The following is a 19,933-nucleotide window of genomic DNA, read 5'->3' as shown; positions in this document are numbered from 1 at the left end:
ACCAAAGAAAACCACATGGTTCTGTGTCAACAGGAGTTGACACCCACTCGATGGCACAACTTTATCTTACCAGAAGACCACTATCAGCAGTTTCTGCTTCTTCTGATCCTTCATTTTCATCTTAATGGCTTATGAAAACTGAATTGCCTGGATTGAGACAAGCTTCTATCTTTTCACCTGTTCATTTATGTCTTGATCTAGTATATATCCAAACAATTTCTTTCACATGCTACAGAAGCTGGAGGAATCTGAAGCAAGCAAGAAGCTTGGGTGAGTAAAGGCCAGAACAGTTTTCCTTAGATGAATATATTCAAACATCTTTTCTTAAATATTTTATTCATAATTCCAAAAGAAAATATTTCATAATCCATGTTTTTCTTCAAGTTTTCCAATTTTTTAAAAAGAAAAAAAGTCCTTTGGGGAAAACTGTTTTTTTCCTGAGCCTTTACATCTCTAATCACAACACATGATCAGACATTTAATTCACCATATCTATTATACATTAAATGCACCTCCCCCACTTCCTCAGATATGTGTTCCCAACCACTGCACACTTTTCATGCTTCTGGATTTAGATTCAAATAAGAGGGATAATTTACACTGTGCATGGTTGCTGAAATAATTACATTTGACCCTACATTGGAGAAATCTATTGTGGAAGCACTGATTTCACCATTTGTGGTACTGTTTTATGGGTGTCTAGCAATACCACTACTTGTTAAAACTGGTAATTACAGAGATGCTTACTAGTATGTCTGAGGAAGTCAATTTCTCAAGGAACACTTTTTTTTTTTAAACTATTTGAGGTCAACACCACACCCTAGTAATATTTAAGAACACATCCAGATAAAGATACCTGTACCTCAGACACAAGTGTGTTAATACTTCAGCAGCAAGCTGTGTACAATGTATGACAATAATTAACATTCAAGTAATCAATTAGTCCTATGCTTTTTAGGGGTAACACAGAAACTTCAGATTAATGGTTATACTATCTTCATCCGGAGGCCAAAATTAATTCTGTTTCCTTCCTGATAATCTTAAACAATATTAGCACACCTCATATTTAAAGAAATCTTAGTTATGGTTTACAGTCATGGCAAAATTATACATGTTGTGCTGGAAAAGTCCACAACATCTAATAAGGTGTGTCAGAATGTAAGAATCTGAAACTTTTCAAAGGTCACAACTTTAGGAGTAGCTTTAAGAAGTAATGAGCCACTACATAACTGCACAACTGAGCTGACACACTAAAGATCCAAAAGGTGCTGATTGTCTTCAGCTAAAAGATAACCCAACTTCTGTATACCTACTATTTGTCAAAGCCAAAACCAGATTTGGATACTCTTTTAGAGTACCTAGTGCCTACCATAGAAGTATTAAATGGCATATCTTCTAACAAGAATACTTAGGAATTCTGTAGCACTTCAGAGTATTCAAAACACTTCTAGAGCATAATATGGAAATGCTTACTACAAACCTGTAAATTAGGCCAATATTAACCAATATAATACTTCTGAAGGACTCACTACCTTGGCCGGAAAGCAGAAAATACGTTTTAGACCAAATACATACATGGCTGTACACAGTGGCTTCCTTGCTGGGCTCGTGACTGGTTGGCCAGAACCATTAGCTGTGGAGCAGCAAGTGGATATCTCTAGGTTAACTGCTGGAAGGGAGTGGTGGTGGGGATTCTTTAACAAAGGCTGGTGAAAAATGCTGCCTGAAAAGCAGTGTTTTTAGGAGAAGGGCCCTAACTCAGTGCAAGTTAGTGCACCTTTCAAAGTGACCCTATTCAACTCCAGGATAGCATTCCTCCAGTGACTCTTGCTGGTGTCTACCTTCTGTTTCTTTTTAGACCATGAGAACTTTACAAACAGGGAACCATCTTATTTTTCCCTCCTATGTAAACCACGTAGCAAACTTTTTGTTGAAAAGCAGTATAACTGCTAACTGGGCAAAGAGGCACCTTTTACCGTGGTGATTCTCTTTATTTAGCAGGGGGAGAGTAACTGGCCCTATTCACCCCCAGCACAGTACTTCCAGTGACTGTTGCTGGTGTGTGTCTTATGTTTCTTTTTAGAATGTGAGCCCTTTGGGGACAGGGAGCCATCTTATTTGTTATTTCTCTTTGTAAACCGCCCTGAGCCATTATTGGAAGGGCGGTATAGAAATTGAATTATTATTATTAATAGTCATAGCATGAATTTTTGCATGTAGAAGTTCCAGGCTCAATCCTCGGCATCTCAGAAACTGGTCTTTTCAGCAGTGATACCTATGTGGAACTCCCACCCCTCAAATGAGATTCAATTGGTTCTCTCCTCTCTCAATATTTCAGTCTTTGGTGAAAACCTGTTTTTCCTGTCAAGCTTTCCAGATCTATCACCTTTGATGTGTAAAATTATTTAACTGTCTTAGGCGTATTACTATATTTTATCATTTTAAAATACTGAGTTATTGTACTATTTTATTTTTTACTCTAAGCCACCTTAAATTTATACAAAAAGGTGCATAAATACATCTTTAAAATAAAAATAAATATCCAGGGAGGACCCTGTCTGAAAACTCCAGAGAGCTGCTGCCAGTTAGCACAGACAATACTGAGCTAGATGGAACAGCGGTATGACTCAATATAATACATATATAATACAAACACACACACACACACCTATATACACACATACTGCAGATGAGGTACTGACAAGAGTAGTTTGCCCAAGGTCACTAAATAAATTAGAGGAAAAAGTCAAATGGAAGACTTTGGATTCAGAGCTCAGTCTTTTAGCCATTATGCTACTACAGCACAGAACATGTATATTTGTTAAAAAGAAAAAAGCAGTTCTGCCAGTTTAAAAATTTGTAAAAAAAACACAAACCAAGGAAATCAACAGAAGAATAAAACCTGAGGTAAATGCTAGGTGCAGAGTTTGAATCCTATAAAGCTTTTAGCTGTGAGAGCTCTGGCTTCAGCCAACTGAAATCAGTTCTCCCAAGCAAAACTGCTGAAGTATGATGGGACGTTTATAAAAATTCCAAGTGCTCAAACTAGGGGGAAAACTGTCAGTGCACAAGATGTAGGGAGAGATGGGATTGTATGTTGCTGGTGGAAAGAAGTAGGCAGCTCTAAAGAAATGCTGGTAGCTGTTTAAACTGTGTGAGAATGTTGCACATTTGGTCTGTGAATGTGTACAAGTATTGCATGCGAATAAAGGCCATAGTAAACTGGCTGAACTACATTATGTTGCCCTGTACAATAATGCTTATGTGCTGACCTCTAGTTACACTACATGGAATCAAGTCCTATTTTAATTCATGGCATTTATGTCAAAGACATTAGGACCAGAGTGTGAAGCTTGATATCAATTGAAAATAGAAGAATTGCATGTCCTGTATTTAGTAAAAAATAGATCCATGTTCAATATCACTGAATAGTCATCAGCATGCTTTGCTCACTGCGTGTACAAAAACTCTTGCAAAAGTAGCATTAAACATTCTAGCACCAAGGTCCTTGTTTCAAACAAGATAAAATGTTGCATTTTCACTGACACCAAGCCAAAGTTCTTCTAACTGGCTAAAGTTCCAAATCTCTGTTGAACCTACTTCTTAGTATGCACTGGACTGGAAGTTTCTTTAGTAGCTTTCTGCTGCAGTCTTTTAATGAAATCTAGCAGTCATCAGCTTTTCCGATAATTCTCTGCAGTTTTTCCCAGGCTCAACAACATTTGGAGATGGATAAAAAGCCTTACAAGGCTCCATTTTGGCCAGTGGGAAGTGCACAAAACATTATGAAACTGACCCTGAGCTGATGCAAACTGCAGATTCTAAAGGATGATTCCAGGTTGACTTTCTTTTAATATCTGGCAATACTAAGAAGGCATTTTGATGAAATAAGTTATCCACATGAATTAATTGTGGAATAAAATCAAAGAGCATCCAAGAAAACTCAGGGAAAACTCAGAAGGATTGTGCACACCATCCACTTCCAATTTAATGTTTGCATGTGTACATTTCAGAACATAATTATATTAGACTTAGCACTTTTGCAGCATGTAAGTAAACAGGAAGCTGTTATGAGCCAGTTACATTCACTGAGCTTTATAGAATCTTAGAAGTCTGCAAGCTCCCCTAATGAGCCTATCCTATGTTTAGAAGTACTCAGATTCTTCAGTATAGTTATGATGGATAGCTCAACAACAACATCAGTTCAGTGATGTTCAGTAGCAGAGAGAAAACAGGAAGAAATCCATTCTAAAAAATTTTTTTAGGTAAGCTGAGAATAAAATAACCAAAACATTAATGCAGTAGCAAATAATATAATCTGGAAACACTTATCTTAAAAAAATAAATAAATAAAAAGACCACGGAGTAGAAGGCAACCAAATAATCAAGGAGCTCTATGAAGATAGCCCCAAATTCTTTAGCCTCCTTATTTTTTTAAAAAAAGAGTTACTAATTGTATAATTATGTAGAGAAAGTGGATAGATCCCTCCCACTCTTTCTCTCATCGTACTAGACTCAAGAATAATCCAATTAATCTGATTGCCAGTAGATTCAGGATAGTCAAAAATACTCCTTCACAAAATACATAGTGTATGGAATTTACTGCTGCAAGGTGTACCAATGACCACTGGGTTCATGGAGAATTGATTTTAGCAATAGCAATAGCACTTACATTTATATACCGCTCTATAGCCGGAGCGCTCTAAGCGGTTTACAATGATTTTAGCATATTGCCCCCAACATTCTGGGTACTCATTTTACCGACCTCGGAAGGATGGAAGGCTGAGTCAACCTTGAGCCCCTGGTCAGGATCGAACTTGTAACCTTCTGGTTACAGGGCGGCAGTTTTACCACTGCGCCACCAGGGGCTAATAATTGAACATTATTAGTCTTCATAGTTAAATTTATTTATTTATTATTTATTTATTTGATTTATATGCTACCCTTCCAAAAATGGCTCAAAAATGCAACCTCCACATTCAGAAGCCATGATGATGGCTTGAAATGAGTCTCCATGCACTCACACTTTGTCTTGATCAGAGATGCATCAGGCAGAAATTAATCAGGAGCATCTCTAGGAAGTGAGAAGGGAAACACCTGTTTCCCTGCACCTGTTAAATGTCTGCCCAGATGCATCCCTCCCCAGCCCAATGTCTAACTGAAAAATCAGGGCAAAGTGTAAGGGACATGGAGCCTCTTTTCTAAAGCCAGCATCATACACATCATACACCAGGAGTCAGGAGCCAGCGTGGTGAAGTGGTTAGAGTGCTGGACTAGGACCAGGGAGACCCGAGTTCAAATCTCCCTTCAGCCATGAAACTACCTGGGTGACTCTGGGCCAGTCACTTCTCTCTCAGCCTAACCTACTTCACAGAGTTGTTGTGAAAGAAACTCAAGTATGTAGTACACCGCTCTGGGCTCCTTAGAGGAAGAGCGGGATATAAATGTAATAACAATCCTCTCTAATAAAAGCCTTGGTGTCCGTCCGTGGACGGACACCAAGGCGTGTGTTCGTGCCTCCCTGGCCTGTTCTGCGCCTGCGCAAAGCGCAGGCGCAGAACAGGGCAAGGGAGACACGACGGCCGGCACCCGGTGGCCATCTTGGGCGGCCAGAAGCGGCCGCCCCGAAAAAGCAGGGTGAGCGGCGCCGGCGAACACTGGCCGCCGCCGCCTTGCCCAGAGGACACCCGCGGCGACAAGGGAGAGGCCCCAGGGAGCGGAGGACCTGGCCAGAGCTGCGGGCGGCGGCGGGTGGCGGGCCCGCTGGAGCCGCGGGCCGCCGCGGCGGCGGGTGGTGGGCCCGCCGGAGCCCTGGGTGGCCGCCCTGGCCGGAGACACGGGCCGCGGTGGGTGGCGGGAGGGGGAATGGCGGCGGAGGCCCAGACCGCCGCAGGGAGACGGAGGCCGGGACCGGGGGCCGAGCGAAGGCCGAAGTAAACAGAAAAGCAAAAATACAGCCTCCGCCGCTGCCTCCGAAATCCCACCCTCCCTCCCTCCCAGCTTCCAAAACCACCTTACCCTGTCCCATTACAGTTGAACAAAGAAAGTCCTAAATTTAGGAGGGAGAGGGGAGCTCTCAAGCAGTGCTCCTCCCTCTTCAAAGGCTCTGCCCGAACTGGCGCTTGGGGCCGAAAGGACGCAAGAGGCGTCCTTTCAGTCCCAAGCGCCAGTTCGGGCAGAGCCTTTGCAGAGGGAGGAGCACTGCTTGAGAGCTCCTTTCTCCCTCCTCAATTTTGGACTTTCTTTGCTCAACTGTAACGGGACAGGGTAAGGTGGTTTTGGAAGCTGGGAGGGAGGGAGGGTGGGACTTCAGAGGCAGCGGCGGAGGCTGCATTTAAAAAAAAAACAAACAGTAAAGGGGAGAGGAAAAGGCTAGCGCCCGTTATTATAACGGGCTTCAGAACACTAGTAATAATAATAATACACCAGGCTGTACAAAGTCTTTATAGCTTATATAGCACGGAAGTTAAGATGGGCACCTTAACTTGCAATTTCCATTCTTTTTAGAGCACAAGTGAAAATGTAAAGCAGCTTAACTCTCATTTTAAACCAAAGGTTTCTGGATTACTGAATTATCACATATTTGGGCACCTGGATTATTCTAGCCCCCAAAATAGATGCTGGATAACTTCTAAACTAAATCAAACATAACTAAGTCCCATTGAAATTAATCGAACTTAAGTTAGTTGTTTCAATTTGTTGATTTCAATAATGCTTAGGTATTATTTATTTAACTTATATATTGCCTGATTCCAAAGGCTCTAAGCGGTTCACACAAACACCACAAAATAGCTATTAAAACAATTTAAAACATTCAACATGACTGGATGTTGCCCACTGAAGTTTTAAATCAAGCTAAACTATTACACAGCACTAAATATATTATTGAAAGGCCATGGGCTTTTCCATCTGCCTCTTATTTCTGTTACGTGTCAGGATCAGCTGGCTTTACATATGAGCTAGAAAATAAAAATGTTAACTACAAATCTATTATTTAATGTGTTCAAATTGTTCATAAAGAGCAATTTAATAGAACACACTTTGCTATTGGTTAGGGATCTCACAAGTATCCATGATTTGCTGCTCCCAAGGCGAAAATTCACTGTGGCAAACACTTTTTGCAGATCCACAAAAGCAGAGATTCAGTACCAAATACCGGTATATTGCATAATTAAGCCAACAATAACGTAATAAGTGTTTTGGACAGAAAATGATACACAACAGTGTTACACAATAGTGACTCAGGAACCACAAAACCCTGTTGATACAAAAATCATATACTAACTTTTGTGGACACGTGTCAACAACATATAAATGTTTAGGAAGTTAGAAACATATGGAAATAGGAAGATTTTGTACATCTCTACGTACTATGTATTCAGATCCTTTATTTTCCCCTCACCTTGTAGCCTCCTGCCCACAATTCCATGGGTTCTCCAACCCTCAGGAACAGTTTTTCCAGAGGTACAGTGGGCTGGTAAGTTCACTTGCATGAGTTTCCTTCCACTTGCATAAGGTCTGGATACAGCCCTATGGCTAGAGAGCATCCACTCTTCTCACTGCCAAATAATCAACAGATTACCTGAAAGACTGAATGAATCCAGCATTTGTGTAACTAGCTTTGAAATGATTCCAGATTAAGTAACAAAAATGTTACTGGCAAATAATCTGACCTGATTTGTTCAGTGGAAGTATGAATGATTTTCATTAACACAATTGCTCTGACATATTAATTACTCTTAGGGTGTTCTCAAGTGACACTAGAAATGCTATTTGATAAGCTACATTGGTCAGAACATGCATTTGATTTTAAAATGGCTCTTCCACTATGATGTTTAAAGCTGCATAGGAATAAATCCAATTCAACTCGATGCAGTTTACATCTGAGTAAATATGCATAGGAATCTCAGGCTTGCTTGCATGAAGTAGTCCTAATGAACTCAGTAGGGCTTACTTCCACATAATGTTTTAGGATTGTACTATAAAGACTCTTAGCACAACTTCTGATGAAAATGTTCTCAGATCCCAGATATAGTTTTAAAAGCTCTTAAATAAGACTTTTACAGAAGCAAGACTTTCTATACTAATTGAAACAACTTTTGCTCAAACTTTCCAGAAAAAGAAAGGCTCAGGAGGAAAAATTTCTGCACAGCAGATAGTTTTTCAGAAAACTCTGGTCATCATTCTTTGGATACAAATCAATATCTACCTTACATAACAGACTACTAAAATATTGGTGCATTTATCCTCAAATTAGATATATAGCCCTTTATAAACTCCTCCTACTCCCCACCAACCAACAATAGTTTTTAAGCTTGGCTGCTCTTATGTATCTTGCAACTGACATTTTAATATTGGAATATGTTTCATGTATTATCACTTGTTAAACCACCTTGAGTGCAAATTGTAAAGACAACGTAGGTTTTAAAATAAATAGAGAGAGCAGGGTGGGTGGAGGACCAAGCTAAAGTTCTGGCTTGGATCCAGAGAACCTCAAAACGTATTGCATGCCATTCTGGAGGATCGCTTGACTTTTGGGAATGGCCTTTAGCAAGTATAAAGGACTGAAGTGGGCAAGGCGGGGTGTACAAAAGCACAACTGTCTAACACAAGTCTCATTCTTTGGACCTAAATCAATGTTCATTCTATGGCTACTTTATTATATAACATACTACTAAAATTGATGCATTTGTCTCCCAAGTCAAGAGTCTGGCCCTTTAGAAATTCATCCCACTCTCCACATGAATGTGAGGAAAACAAACCAGATCAATGCATGGATATGTTCAGAAGATACTATTTGGCAATAGAAGTTTCCTGTGCTGTTTACCAATGTCTAGCTTGACATTTGCAACTTCACAGAACAAGACAAAGTTACTGCTCAATCAAGAAAATGAGTCTATGTAAAACAAAACTTTTCTCCAGTGATTAAGTCCGCCTTTTACTTGAGAACAGGAACAAGCCACAAACGGACTATAAACATCAAAAGCAATTTCTTTACATAAGATGTCACATACGCAACCTTATGCACTGAATAACCCCCTCTTCAATACTTGAAAGTTAAGCACATCCATCCAAGACAATAAGTCTTACAGATACTACATACGTACATACTGTAATATGCTAAACATATCAGGAAGTAAGTATTTTCAAGTTAGAAACATTCTCAAAGCACCTGAGTTCTATAAAAATACTTAAAGTTTATATTAACTTCAGTCATACGTTTGTTAGCTCTTGATCCTAAGCAATACATTTGTACTTTTTTTTAAAAAAAGGGACAATCTAAGTTCTGTATCCTTATGCCATGGTATTCCAATAACATTTCAAGTACTGAAACCTATTCACCACCATCACACACCTGTACTGACATTTCCTGTTTTCAAAGAATGTTTAGAATGGGTCTCAGACACTTCCCTTGAACATGCATACAACACCCAGGTTAAAAATTAATCTTATAGTTTAACACTTATGAAGCTAGCAACATTACAGGGTCATAAACATGAATATTGATAGGTAGCTTATCCCAAAGACTGTTTACACAAGTTGCAATTGTCTCTTTTAAAAGTACCTAATTGGAGAGTTTTGTGGTGTAAGACCAGCACCAGCAAATACAGTGTTATTTTAATTCTCCATTTAATTTCTGGGTGCATTCAAACACAAGAATGAAAAACCAATTGCTGGATATTCTGCAGCGCTTTTTAGACACAAAACCTCCAAAAAACAAAAACAAAACCCACACCACAATGTAAATATGAGGTTCTGCAAAACCTGTCCAGACCGGCAGAGATAACCAGAAGAGGGGAACACTTACCCTCCCCTCCCTAGACAGACCTCTAAAACCTTGACCCCTGCCCCATCCTAAACATGCCTTACAGCCACGAATATTCAGATTACATTTATTTCCTGCCCTCTTCTCCTGATGTGGCCAACTAACCACAGAAAAGGGATAGGAAGGAGAGAAAGAATTAGGCACCCTCTGGTATGCTGTAATGAAAGCTACAGATAGCGTGTTGACACTTAAGGAAGGCTCCAGATTAAAGAGCCGGGGATAAGTAAAGCGGCGGCGGGGCGGGGGGGTGGCTGTTGTCATTAGCCAAGCCTTTTCAACAGCCAATAAAACTGACACGAAGCAGCGACTGGCAGAAGAGAAAGCGTGAAGAAGTAAACAAGGAGGAAGAGATGGGCTCTCAAGGCAAAGGCTCGGCGGCAACCACAAGCTGGGGACGAAGGCGGCCAGTGAGGGGAAGGGAGAAGCAAGGGGCACCTCAACATGCCCCATTTCCTGGTAGGGGGCAGACACCGCCGAGGTGCGTGTGAAAGGGGAGCAGCAGAGTCCGTGTACGTGTTATTCGGGGCGCCTCCGCCTGAGGCGACCTGCCCCCTTCCCTCAGCCGCGTACACACGCATACACCCCACCGTCAGGCACCTGCGGGGCACTGTCTCCGGGGCCCCCTCGCTCCCTTCCCCACACACCCACCGGCGCATTCCCCTCAGGCACCTGCCGCCCCGAGAAAAAAAAACTTTCAGCTCCAAGAAGTTCCTCGCTGGGGGGGGGGTTGCTTGCTTGCGCGGAGCGAGCCCCCCACCCTTCCCCCGACTGCAACTGGCCGGCTTTTTGAGGGGCCGGGCGCTGCCTCCCTCCTCCCCCGCCAAGTCGGTGCCGCCGGCACTCCTCTCTTCTCCCACTTCCCTCAGGCGCAGCGGGATGGAACCCATCCTGGAACTACAGAGACGCTCATACCTCCGTGTGGTGGTGGTGGTGCCGCCGCCCCCACCCCCCGGCCCCTGCCCCCTCACCTCCGGTCCGACGGGGCTGCCGCGCCAGCCACTGCTGTTCCCCATCCCAACCGCCGCGACTCGGTCAGTCCGTCCATCCGCTCGGCGGGCAGGCTAGGCAGACTATGCCTCAGGCAGGCAAGCGGTCTCGCTCCTTCCCCCGCCCACCCCCGCGCGAGAGGCCCCGCCCCTTTTCCCTGAGTAACTTTATTCCTCGCGCTTGGAGCGACGCTCGCGCGCCCGCACCTCGTAAGACGGGGGAAGGGGTCACAGCGGGGAGGAGGCAGCCGGACAACAAGCCGCGTATTCTCGCGCGCGCTTGCTGGGAGACGTGCGCGCGCGAGGCAGGCGGGTGGGGGCGGGGGAAGCGCAGCTGAGCGTTCGAGGTGTGGGTGGGGCCATAATCTCAGCCGTCTCCTGCAAGCTCCTGCTAATTCCGATGACTTCAGACGCCGAGAGTGAAGTGAGGATGGCTTCCGATTGGACGGAAGGAAAGAGGCCATAGGGAACAGACGCTGGAAGGGATTGGAAGTGCAGGGCTGTGGCGTCATCGCGGGAGGAGCCAATCCAGGCGCGGGATCAGGGCCTCCTCCCGGCGACGGTCCACTGAGAGCTCAATTCCGGCGGTGGGTTGGCACTGGCAGGCAGCCGGCGCCTTTCTGCTGCGTGTGAAATTTCAGCCCGCTTCCAAGAGATGTGGTAGATGCCGACCAGGTGTATTGATATTAGGCATGGAAACAGAATATGGCTCTAAACCCTGCGGGGAATGAGATTAACGGTCTTCACGCCAAGGAGACGGCTGCTTCCCTTTCCTGCTTCACACTCCCCAATCCCCTCGGCACCCCTCACTCATTTGCCCGTCTCCGCTAAGGCATCAGCGGTCGGCACAGATGGGCAGCGACTGGAGCCCTAGCAAGCCTTCACCGGGCCTTAGCAGCTCGGCCACAGTAGTAGGAGGGGCCCCTCAGTTCTCTTCTCCCCCCGCCCCGCACAAAGTTGTCTAAGGGTAAGGCAGGGAATTAGCCATCTTGGTTCATTCACTCGCCTTCTCCCTTGGGACGGTGGTGGGGTCTGAGCCTGGCACCACCACCCCGAGGAAATCAGAGGACAAGTAGAGGTAGCTCCTGTTGCAGGGAGCAAGTGATGGTGGAAAGCATGGAGGTTCGGGCCCTGTTCCTTGTAACCGCTTCCGCGGCAAAGGAGCCCTTGCGCCCAATCCCAACAGTCATGGTGAGACAACACGGCACAGGGCCAGCTGCTGCTTGCAGCCGCCTCTGCTGATATGGCCCGCTCTAGCGCTTCCCTCGGCCATTAGAGCCTATCGGGGTGAGGGAACGGAACAGCAGAGGCAGCTGCAAAGAGGAGCCACCACCCACTGCCTTAACTCGCTTGCCTTATCCCTCTGGGTGGCATGGCAGGCCCCAATGTGGGGCCCCAAAGAAAGGGCAGAGGCAGTGGCTGCTGCTGCTCTGCACAGCCACAAGTGATAGAAGTAAGTGGTAGATACAGCTGCAAGATCTGCCACATCTACTCACTTGGCCTCTCCTTCCAGGTTGTGCAGCAGGGGAGGATTTGGCCTACTTACTGCAAGTCAGTCCAACCCAACTATTGTGCCTCTTGGAAAGAGGAGAGAGGGCTGTTTCTGCTGAGGTGTCACCCTCTCAGGTGAGTGGAGGTTGCTGCAAGGAGCAAGTGCTGCCTGAACTCATTTGCTTTCTGCTGGGCAGAATTGTGAGCTGAGCCTCTACCACTACACTGCCTAGAGATGGTAGCAGCTGCTCCTTAAAGTTGCCCTCACTGTTCCATCACTGGCCTAGAGGAGCATCTGACAGGCAGCTGCAAGCAATTGCTACTGTCTCTCTTTTTTAAAAAAAATAAATAAAATTATATTCTGCTCTTACTCCAAGGAGCTCAGAGCAGTGTTCATTTTTCTATTTATCCTCACTACAACCCTGTGAGTAGGTTAAGCTGAGAGATAAGAGACTGGCACAGAGTCCTCCAGTGAGTTTCATGGCTGAATGGGGATTTGAACTCTGGTCTCCCTGGTCTTAGTCCAGCACTCTACCCACTAACCTTTTTTCTCTCCATCGTGGTGTGCTGAGGAGGATTGGGTTGGCTGGGTGGCCCATCAAGGCCATGTTGCTGAGGATTTCCAGGAGAACCTGGAACTGCCCTGTATCTATTTCCCCACTTTACCTCACATTTATATTTCCCCCTCAACTCATATAGCATCTCTTTCCAGTCACCTGCTATGTGCTTGCATGCAGAAAGTTCCAAGTCCCTTCCCTGGCATCTCCAGATAGGACTGAGAAAAACTCCTTGCCAGTGACCTTGGAGAAGCTGCTGCCAGTCTGTGTAAACTAGGAATGTGCAGAACTGGTTCAATTGTGAACCAAGCTGGTTTGATCATGAACCACTTCAAGCTGGTTTGGGGACCCATGGTTCAGTCCAAATTCAGTTTGAATTTGGACTGAACTGCAGCAAATGGTCCATGCACACCCCGAGGTAAAGTTGTGCTGTCGAGTCGGTGTCGACTCCTGGCGACCAAGAGCCAAGTGATTTTCTTAGGTAGAATACAGGAGGGGTTTACCATTGCCATCTCCCGTGCAGCATGAGATGATGCCTTTCAGCATCTTCCTATATCACTGCTGCCCAATACAGGTGCTTCTCATAGTCTGGGAAACATACCAGCAGGGATTCAAACCGACAACCTCTTGCTCACTAGACAAGTTACTTCCCCGCTGCGCCATTAGGTGGCTATATGCACACCCCCTAGTGTAGACAATACTGAGCTAGATGGACCATTGGTCTGACTCGGTAAAAGGCAGCTTGCTATGTTCCTATGCCCCAAGCTACTTCCACCTCCTTTACCTTTCCTTCCCCTTATCCATCTAGGAGAAGTCACACTCCCTAACTTGTAAACCCTGACCTGAATCTAGGCAATTACTCAGCAATGAGGATGGAAAATTCATCCACATCTGCATATGCTGCTGTGACATCATAGTCTCCTAATGGCCAAGGCAATGAAACTCTGAACTACAGAATGATAGTGAGCAATCCAGTTGATGTAAGGGAAACAACATATCTGCTTGTCTGGAATTGTGAGCCCCAGGGCAGGAGGAGATGTGGAAGCGATGCTGAGTTAGAAGAGATCATCTAATTATATAAGGAAGGAAAGGATATGGAACCCAGAGATTGAATTTATCAAAGAAGAATGCTGAGTAGCCATTGTGCTAAGAATTAATCTGAGGAAAGGGTAGATGGAGGAGGTAATGGCCTCAGGGAAAAAAGGAAAACACAGCCTTTTCTCATGATCCCGTGAGTGGGCCTGAGGGTAGGCGGTGGGGAAGGCTGCACAGGCTTGAGGGTGGATGGCAGGGAAGGCTGCAGCAGCTTACCTTCCCCGCAGATGATCTAGAGTTGCTGGGCACACAGAGTGCGCACCCAGGCAGCGTGGAGGTTCAGGGGCCAGAAATCCCACAGTGCACCACACGAGTGTGCAGTGCATTGTGGGGACATTTCTGTGTCAGTGCCGGTTGGGAGCAGCCAGCACTGACACACGAGCTGTTAGCCCATATTAAGAGTGTGCTTGCACTCTTAGCTATCTGGCAGCCTTCCTAGGTAGGTTTGCCGCCAAGATGCTGCTGAGAGCTGTGTGGCTCCCAGCGGTTCTCATGGGCATCCAAGCCTGGACATAGCTGCCCTAGCTTGGACTTGGATGCTTGTGAGAACAGCCTCAGTGTCTTGGTACCAATGAGAAAGGGGGTTCTTTAAAAAACTGGAAGCTGCCTTATGTATTGATTCAGACTATTGCTCCATCTAGCTCAGTACACTGACTGGCAGCAACTCTCCAGGATCTTTCCCAGCCCTACCTGGACATACCGAGGATTAAACATAAGACCTTCTGCATCCAGAGTGTGTGCTCTACCACTGAGCTGTAGCTTCTCTATACTGCATTTTATCCTGCCCTTTAAGAAGCTTAAGGCAGCATCCACAATTCTCCTTTATCTTCACAAATGCCCTATGTGTGTTGAAAGGGGTCAGATAGAATAGGAGGCAGGTTAGTCCAGCAGATTGAGGCTTCCACATTCAAGTTTAGATGCACATTTTCTCTGGATATTAGACTGAGAAAAATAATTTTTCTTAATGTCTAAGAACAAAAGTCTTTTTTGAATCAATGGACACAAGACTGTGCTTCTTTCAACCATAGCTATGTTATGTTTTCAAATTATAGACAGATTTTGTTGGACATTGAAAGTAATGTTTGAATGATCTCCATTTTATCCAAGCCAAACACTATATATTGTTTGGTAGAATTACTCATGGAGTTTTTTTTCTTCCTAAGTACAGTGGAACAGTATGAACTTCTGGCTTTTTTTGTTGTTGTTGCTGCCTATGACTTTCTCTTTATGATAGTGAACAGCCTTGCAAATAAATTCACTATATGCAAAACTCAGTTCTGTAATTCAGCTGGCCTAAGCAGAATGACATCTGCATCAAGAAGTGAACTCTCCAGGGTTACAAGTGTTGGACTCCCCACCTGCCCCATTCAATATTTCTGGCTTGCTAGCCAATATCCTGAGAAAAATAACTTGGCCGTACCAGCAGATTTGTAAGGATGATGCAAGAAATAAAAAGATCAGTTATCTGAGGTTTAATACTTGGGTTAGGCACATAAGTTTAAAATGCCATGCTTGGTTCTGGCATTATTATATCATGCAGTGAGATTCCTGCATTTTGCATGAGGGAGTGTTTAGAAACAAACACTCCCTAAATTGCAAGATCATTATTCCTATCATTGAGTTGGAAACTGGATTACTTAAGAAATAAACCATCTGTCTCCAAGGTATATGCAGCCTCAACCCATTCCGATTAATTCAGGCATGCACACACAGCTGTTGTTCCAAGTCCATTATTACCAGTAGCCTGGGATAAGAAAAGAAAGGCATCTCTTTTCAGAAATGTTAGATGGGATGGCTTAAAAAGAGATTTTTTTTTCCTGGTAGGTGTGTGCTGAAAAATGGCAGAGAATGTATAAAAGGTAGAAGATAAGCTTGAGGCAAGGTAAAGGTAAACTAAAGGTAAGGTCAACATGGATAAACGAAGGCAGCTAAGCTTATACATGTCTGCTGCTGTGCTGGGAAGTTCACAGGAAGGAAAAACTGGGAATGAATGTTTAAAGTATTTACAAGTGTGCCTGCAGCTAAGTTCAAAATAACTTGAGGATACAAGGAGAAAAATGTTCTAAAGAAATGAACAGAATAAGCTGGAAGGCAACATTCAGGGTTATGATATAATGGGAGCACAGCAAGATGATAGTACCCAATCAGCAAGGATTTGAGAAGACTAAATCAATAATAGGTGCAAAATAGAATTTATCAAGCAGATAGGAAACTCAGCGTGTTTCATGCCAATGAAAGCTCTTTATCAGAAGGTGAAAAACTCAATGCAAAGAGTCAAGGTCTTATATTTTTGAATATGAACGTTTGAGAGATTCTCTTCACTACTCCCTTTGATGTAATGACTTAATAGAGGTTTGTTGTAGTTAGATAACTCTCAGGGATTCATCAGAAACATTAAAAGTCACACTTGAAATTAGGGCTGCAGGAAGCTCTCTGTCATCCCAGGGCTAATCCAAGATGCTGACTTGCTTGAGTCCCTCCTGTTCTGCCAGCAGTGGAATAACAGGCAGCTGGTCACTTTCCAACTTCAAAGTCTGAGGTTTTAAAAGAAGTCTCTGCATGGGAGAGGACCAGGAGATAAATCATTGGGGAGTGGACAATCCCACATACCCTAAGTTTGAGGGGATGCAGCACTATGGCCTCCCCACCACCACGACCCCCCTCCCTCCCCCCCCCCTTTTTTTTGGCACTCTCATTTAGTCTGGTAAGCACATGTCCAAATCTATCCCAAGTCTGGTTTTTGCATAATAAATACTGACAGAAGCTTCAGTTGGAAAGGAAATAATCTACATTTATACTTGCTAAAAGGAAAGAATATCTGAAACTATAGTATTGGATTAAATAAAGTACACATGGAAAACAATTTTGATTTATTTTCATAATCACAATTCATATCATAGATGGTTAAAGGAAGAGCAGTAAGTTAATTGAGACATCATAAAAGTGCAAATTAATGAAAAATTTTGCAGTCACACTGTGAACTAAATATTTAACACAGAAAATAGCAGGTAACATCTTCAAACTACATTTATAGCTTCAGCTAAGTATTGCATTGTATGAGTCTTGCCCTTGTATTCAAGAGGAAATGTTAAGGAATAGGGATGTGCACAGAACCAGCGCCCTTCGAGCCAATGGGGGGGGTAGCTTTAAGGATGGGGAGGGTAAATTTACTCCTGCCACCACACTTCCCCCTCCCACGCTCTGTGTAAAAATAGTCCGGTGGGGCAACAGCATACCTCCTTGCCACCCCGACTGGAAGTGACTGGCACACGTCACACACACATGACATGCACACTCATGCTAGTAACTTCCGGTTGGGGGATCAATGGTATGCTGCCGCCCTACCAGACTATTTTTGCACAGCACTGGAGGAGGAAGCATGGTGGGGTGGTGGTAAGTGCACCCTTCCCCATCCTTAAAGCTATACCCTACTACCTTTGAACCGACGGAACCACCAGTCTATCAAATTGGTTCAGAGGCCCATAAAAGGGCCTCCAAACTGGTTCATGCACATCCCTATTTAGGAACAGGATCAACGTCATACAGTTATCTAGAGAATATATGCTTTTGTAAAAAGAGGACATCACCCAGTCATTTTGGTTTGCCATTTTTCATTAAACTAAAACCACTTGCATTATCTCATTGAACTAAAACCCCTTGCACCCACTTTCAGACTTCTGTTGACATATTCAAAAACATATTCGCATATACAAGATTTTAGCAGAAGTGTGTGTGCATGTGCACACACATGCATCATTACCCTTACAAAATAAGAGGAAACATTTTAAATCTCTTTTGAACTGTATCTCACATATCTTTGAAAATATTTTTACCTGTTCAACCATCTTACTTGATTGCTCAAAGTGCCTGCCTTTTCCCTCTTGGAGCAAGATTATTAAGCTTAGCATGAAATTCTGCTTCCAACAATTTCTGCATTTTCCATCTTTTGCTAATAGCAACATGTCTCTTACAGTCCAATTTGATGCATGTTGATTTGGATGTATACCCCTCTGAGGCCATACTCAGTAGGATTTGCTAACATAAAAGCGTGCACAGGATTACAGCTTCAGTTCTTTCTAAAGGAAGTTTATTCAGGACTAGTGCTGCAGTCTTATGGGCTTACTTACTTAGAAATAAGGCCATAGAACACTTGGGCTAACTTCTGAACATGCAGAAAACTGAGCTGCACACCTAAGATCTTCTGTAATAAATTTAGTTTTCACCTGAAGTGTTTGTGGGCAATTTACTCTCTCACACACACACCTGATGTAACTGAGTCACATATAGCAAGGGCAAGATAAAGTTGATGCAAGAGCAGGATCTTGTAGGTTGATGCTGGAATAAACTAGAAAGATGTAATGTTGTGGTTCAAACCAAGATACAGAGAAGAAATGATCATGGTCAATGTCTATGCCAGAAATAGAATGGGAAATCAGTTGCTAAAGTGTGAGGGATCATGGCAAATGTTGGGACGGAATAGAGTTTCAGCACTGAAAATAGGAAGTAAGGCAAGAATTGTTCTTGAGGAAAGATGGAGGCAGGCAGATCTTGAGGGATTGGAGGACAGACTTTGGAGCAGGGAAGTGGCAGCAGCAAGGTACAATACAAATCATGTACAGAAGAATCATAGGCCAGGCAGTAGCAGGCCCTGAGTTTCTAATTCACTTATCAAAGAGAGAATTGGAAACCAAGATCCACACATCTGACAGTCGGGAGTTGTTGGTTATGAGTGAGTAGATGAACTCTAGAAAATAGCAAGCCAGTTGCTTGACATGACAACTCTAGCATGGCTGGACCCTGCATAAAGTGAGTGTGTGGACACGGGGATCTCTGGTAAACTCTCTCCCTGTACATGCCCTGCTTTTTTATTCTATATGCGTCACTGGTTATGTTTTCTCTTTTTCCCTGCTAAAGGCAACTTGCCCAAAGATAACTTGAAAAGCTGGTGCATGTCATTCTTGTAGGACTAATCACAGCAACTTGGGTTCCAGCCACTCCTTGGTAAGAATTCAGAAATCTCACTCTGAGAATCATGTCTCTGATTCCATGTCTTGCATTATGTGAGATTTAAGTGCAACCAATGCTAGCTACTTTTATTAATGTAAGAACAGGGTTAGCCCCACTCATGGTGTATTCTCAGTTGTGATCCTTTCACATTCTTTCTCTTTCACAAGTTTCCCATCACATTCTCTATTCATACGTGATCATCACATAAGCACCAACTTATGTGACCATGAACGTTCTGGCCCATGAATGTTTATGCCACAATAACAGCACAATCCTATGCTCACTTACTTAGGAGTAAATTACATAGCATTCTATACCAGGGAAGGGTGCATAGTATGGAGGCCTTGTTAGCCTTAAAATGCTACAAGACTCCTTGTTTTTATCCAAATGATGTCACCTCTATAGTAGCTGGTCCTCACTGACTGCTGTAGATACATCAGTGGGTATTAACACTATGAGAACAAAACTGGTTTTGAAATCCTGAGTCATAGAAATTGGGGAGGGGGCTGTAGCTCAGTAGCAGAGCATCTGCTTTGCATGCAGAAGGACCCAAGTTCAATCCTTGGCGTCTTCAGGAAGGGCTAGTAAAGATTCCTCCCTGAAACCTTGGAGAACCACTGCCAGTCAGTGTAGACAGTACTGAGCTATAAGGATGTTCACAGAACCGGTTTGAAGAGCGGGTGTTTCCACTGGTTCAAAGGCGGGGCAAGGGGTGCTGCTTTAAGGGCAGGGGAAGGTGCACTTACCCCTCCCAGCACTCCATTTTTAGCAAGTCCATTGAGGTGGCAGCATGCTACCTTCCTGCCGCCCCATTTGCCCCCTTTACTGGAACTAACCAGAAGTATCTGACGCGCCTGCACATGGCAGGTGCAGGCGCATCAGATACTTCCAATTAGTAAAGGGGGAAAACGGGGTGGCAGGAAGGTAGCATGCTGCCACCCCAATGGACTTGCTAAAAATGGAGCGCTGGC

General features: G+C 43.9%; 1 protein-coding gene and 1 long non-coding RNA gene across 4 annotated transcripts in view; one reads left to right on the top strand and one right to left on the bottom strand.

Annotated features, from left to right (window-relative positions):
- Positions 1–11,108, bottom strand: part of USP53 (ubiquitin specific peptidase 53) — a 72,433-nt gene extending 61,325 nt beyond the window's left edge. For 2 of the 3 annotated variants that reach the window (XM_053251555.1, XM_053251554.1), the window contains exon 1: positions 10,795–11,108. The gene's annotated coding sequence lies outside the window, so the exon portion shown is untranslated. Of the gene's footprint in view, positions 1–9,891; positions 9,955–10,794 lie in introns of those variants that run through there. The other variant, XM_053251556.1, reaches the window with a different exon arrangement.
- On the top strand, positions 11,054–18,961 carry LOC128325784 (uncharacterized). The gene is made up of 3 exons (XR_008307627.1): positions 11,054–12,438; positions 15,780–15,854; positions 18,870–18,961. It is a non-coding gene; the product is annotated as an uncharacterized LOC128325784 (long non-coding RNA).
- Positions 18,962–19,933: the final 972 nt, after the last annotated feature.

Source organism: Hemicordylus capensis, chromosome 5 (assembly GCF_027244095.1).
Source record: "Hemicordylus capensis ecotype Gifberg chromosome 5, rHemCap1.1.pri, whole genome shotgun sequence".
NCBI lineage: Eukaryota > Metazoa > Chordata > Lepidosauria > Squamata > Cordylidae > Hemicordylus > Hemicordylus capensis.
This window is presented reverse-complemented; position numbering and strand designations above follow the sequence as displayed.